We start from the raw sequence: 4,369 nt of genomic DNA, 5'->3' as shown, positions 1-4,369 counted from the left end.
GGTCATTACATACTCCTTTCACAAATTCCCCAAAGAATTTACGCATCGTTGGCTTAAAATCTAAAAAACGGTGCATTGGTTCATATGTGCGAGTTGCAAATTAATCCTTCGAGTGGATTGATTACAAACCCGGTGCGTCATTTTTGGTCAGTTGCAAATCTCATATCAAGACATTTCATAATGAAGTGACATTTTGTCCTAAATCAACAAAACAAGGATGTTTGGTCTAAAATGGATTGGTGGTATTCCCTCTCAATGGACAACCATCACGTTTGGTTATTTCGGCCTTGTCATATATTTCTCATTAAGTCGGAATCTCATGTCCACTCTTGTGTTTGAGTAATTAGTAGGATTTAGGGCTTTGGACCAATTAGAATTAGGCCTTTCCACTTTTACTTCACATAAGAATCCTACATTTTGTCTAGTAAAGAACAAGAGGGATGAACATTGATTAGACTCTTTTTAATCACCAAATTTAAATATTAGAGTTTTTTTGAATGTTTTAGTTGCCACTTTATACAAACATTTTACATAAAGTAGAGTCCATAAATGCATATCATGTCCGGACTGCACATGTAAATAACGGTACACAACAAGTTACATATAGCGGGTTTTAAGCAGGAAAAGAAAACAAAGATATCCAAAGACTCAGTCATGCATCTTCAAAGGCTTCTATAAGGCACCATGTTCCATGCTATTATGAGCTTGCTAAGCCTGCAAATTACCATGAGAGCAACATCCTGTGACCTACAAAATGAAAAGCCATGCATCACATAACTCAAATTTGGCAAAGATGGAAAAAAACACAAAGCCAATAGCATGCCACACAGTTCGTTTCTAAAGAAATGCCCAATCCTAAATGACCTTCATATGTTGCTTACTACCCTTCACTGAAATTATTATTACAGGCAAAGCATATTGGGTTATCATGGTAAGAGGGAAGTAATCAATATGTCATATAAAAAAATATAATAATTGCGGTAAAATAGAGGTTGCACCGAGTATATTCTAATCGCGTGGGACCACAAGAAACGCCAAAGGATGTACTGGATACATACAACACCGATTTCCCTCATAACAATTTCACAAATCTGGATCCCCACGAAATCTGGGATGCACAAAGGATTTCATAACAGATTTATCCTAAGATTACCAGCTCATCATTAAGGGAATATCCTTCACGATCTCCCCATAAATACCAAACCATGACGCCAAACAGAGGATACGGTTATTCTGCCAAAAAGTCCCAAGAACCTTTTCATAAAAGCTCACGAGTTTTCAAGTCTAAATTAGAGTTTCACACTGAAACTCTAGCATAGACGAGCTCAGACTAGCACTTTAATTAATAGCATTCAAAAGAAAATAGAGAAGAACAGAGAAGAAGAAGACGGAGAGAAATCAAAATTAGAAAGAGACTTATCTCAAACATAATGGAGAAGGCGTCGCCGGCGACTTGACTCCGATCAAGTATACCCTTTTATTCCTTTCTTTGCTTAAACTCTTTGCATCATCTTGCTCGCCTTGATGAACTGATTGAAACCCCCTTTGTAATTATTTAAAATCTCCGTTATTGTTGATTCAATTCCGAAATTAGGGTTTTCACTTTTGGTTTGTGTTTTTGTTGATTTCGGCTCCGGTTTCGTGTTTAGGAGAAGATTGAGCCTAGGTTTTGTACTGTGTGATTTAAGTTGTGGAATTTGACTTTTTTTTTGGATGGATGTCGATCTAGTCAGAGGAAGTTTGTTTTGTTAGATTTAAGACCGGATTCGTGTTCCTCGACCAAAAATAGGATGGGTTAGTGTTTAGGTTTTGTTGGTTTGGGTGTGGGTTCGCCGGAGAAGAAGGTGGCGTCGCCGTCGTTGGCCGACAACCACCGTCTTCTCCGGTAGGTTGCGGCCGCAGAATTATTTAGGGTTGTAGAGCTTATGGAATGTTGGGGATTGAAGAGAGAGAAGGGATTCATCAAAGTGATGTTTCTTTTTCCAGGTATGTCTTTTAAGATGGCCGTGTTGGGGCTGGTGAGTGGCGATAACAAGTGTCAGCAACTTTGGACACTTGTCACCGGTTAGAGGGGGCGCATTCTTCTCCCATGCACGAAGATGCAACACGTTACCATGAAACCCTCCATAATCTCCGTTCGATCCAAAGACCTAGTCAGATCTCCAGATCTGACGGTCCGGAGTGCACCCCTGGAGTCAACGCGGTTGACTGGTTCTTCTTGGACCCCTTTTGGACTGAAGTGGGCCGCATCCCTCAAGGCCCACGTTCCCTTTTATTTTTGTTTTATTATTTCTCTATTAACACCCCCCAGATAGCTTCTAGCAGCGTCCACTTGGGCTTGGTCTATCCCCTAAGGCCCAGTTGTTTTGCTTTTTTATTATTCCTTTATATTTTTTCAGCCCGTGTTTAGTTCTTTGCTAAATTTAAATTAATTTTTTTATCCACAAATTAAATTCCTATTAATTTCTAAGTCAATTATATAATTTACTATTATTTAATTAATTAATTTTATAATTTTATTATTATTACCACCATTTATTATTTGAATGTAATTTAGATAATTGCTCATTTTGTGAGGTTTGTGTGCACTATTATTTTGTGTTTATTTATTTGTACAAATCCTTGAGTTCACATGTATGGCGTGCCACGATCATGACAATTTATTTCAATTTCACCGATTTAAAACCATCCCTCTCAATTTCATGGACAAACCACAAACTTTTCGATTCAAAGTCGAGCCCATTTTCAAACACCTTCGTAAGTCGATAGCTTTTAGCATCGCCATCAACCTCACAAAGCTTACTCTTGGGCTTTCTTACAATGAGACCTATTCGATTTTAATTAATCGAATAGATGATGAATTCACTAAATAAAATCTGATTTATTCGTAAACACAAATCTAAGACCTTGATCCAATATCGAGTATTTTATTCAAAATTAATTAAGAATACCTAATCGCAATTAAATACCATTTAGTAATAACGAAACGAAAATGGGATGGTTTTGAGTTTTCAACTCCTCTCCTGGATTATTTGAATACGAGTTCTCTTACTCGGTTAGTCAAATAATTGTCATTTCTAAATCAGCTAAACACAACTAAACCAATTTATTCTCATAACGATGAAATGAAAAGGGGGATGGTTTTAAGCCTTTAACTCCTCCCCTCGATTGTTTGAATACGAGTTTTCTTACTCGGTCAGTTAAACACTCGTCATTTCTTTACAAACCTTAAACCAAGATTAAATCAAATTATTTTTTCAAAATAAAGAAATGAAAAGGGAGATGGTTTTGAGACTTCAACTCCTCTCCTCGATTGTATGAATACGAGTTCTCTTACTCGGTTAGTCAAACAATTGTCATTTCTCTTAAAACCAAATTAATAAATTAATCAAATAATTTTCATAATAAGTTATACGAAACGGGAGATGGTCTTGAGTCTTCGATTCCCCTCCTCAAATGCTCGGATGTGAGTGGTCTTACTCAGTCATTCAAGTACTTGTCGTTTATTCTAAAAACATCTACCATACATAAACCTATTTTCGTAATCACTTAAATTAAAAAGAAAGCGGTCTAGAGTCTTCTATTCCCTTTTTTGGTTATTAGGGTACGAGTTGTCTTACTCGATTGTCCGAGTAATCATCATCAATTTAAAATACCTTAACTATTATCAAACTCCTTTTACAAGTAAGGATGAAAATGAAGATGGTCTAGAGCCTTCGATTCCTCTCCTCGACTATTAGGATACAGGTTGTCTTACTCGACTATCCGAGTAATCGTTATCCTACAAAACATCTCAACACATCAAATCTATCTTTTGCTTGCCCACGTGCGATCTAAACCAATCAAGACATCTAACATATTAATTCAACTTGTCACCCTCGTGTGATTAAGACTTTTTTCAGAAAGAACATCGTTTAAATCCCTTCTAACACGCATAACAAACTAGTGCTTAAGCCTCCGCCGAGAGTAGACAAGCCGACGTTTAGCCTTTAGAACACGATCTAAACATATGTTCACTAAAAGACACCAACCAGCCATAGTTCCCCGAACTACGAATGCTCTGATTTCCTTATTGCACCACAAGGATACGTAGGCACGAGATTGCGAGATCTTGGCGAGCACACTAATAAAAAACCTCCCTTTTCCCCTTCTGAGGTTCCCATCCATCTCTATTAACAATCTTTATCACTCGAAGAAAGCAGACAACACATAAGTTAACATTCAAATCGCAAATTAGAACTAAAAGGTTCCCGTTGAGTACAACGGACGTGAGGGGTGCTAATACATTCCCCCTTGCGTAATCGACTCCCGAACCCGAATATGGTTGGGACGACCATTATTCTACTTTTCAAAGGTTTTATCGATATTT

At 37.4% G+C, this 4,369-nt stretch overlaps 1 long non-coding RNA gene across 1 annotated transcript; it reads right to left on the bottom strand.

The window, feature by feature from the left end:
• Positions 1 to 441: 441 nt before the first annotated feature.
• On the bottom strand, positions 442 to 2,046 carry LOC127074823 (uncharacterized). Its single transcript, XR_007786120.1, has 2 exons — positions 1,417 to 2,046; positions 442 to 747 (listed from the first exon to the last, which is right to left on the bottom strand). It is a non-coding gene; the product is annotated as an uncharacterized LOC127074823 (long non-coding RNA).
• Between the last annotated feature and the right edge of the window lie 2,323 nt (positions 2,047 to 4,369).

The sequence above is a fragment of the Lathyrus oleraceus genome, chromosome 4, assembly GCF_024323335.1.
Source record: "Lathyrus oleraceus cultivar Zhongwan6 chromosome 4, CAAS_Psat_ZW6_1.0, whole genome shotgun sequence".
Classification (NCBI taxonomy): Eukaryota; Viridiplantae; Streptophyta; class Magnoliopsida; order Fabales; family Fabaceae; genus Lathyrus; species Lathyrus oleraceus.
This window is presented reverse-complemented; position numbering and strand designations above follow the sequence as displayed.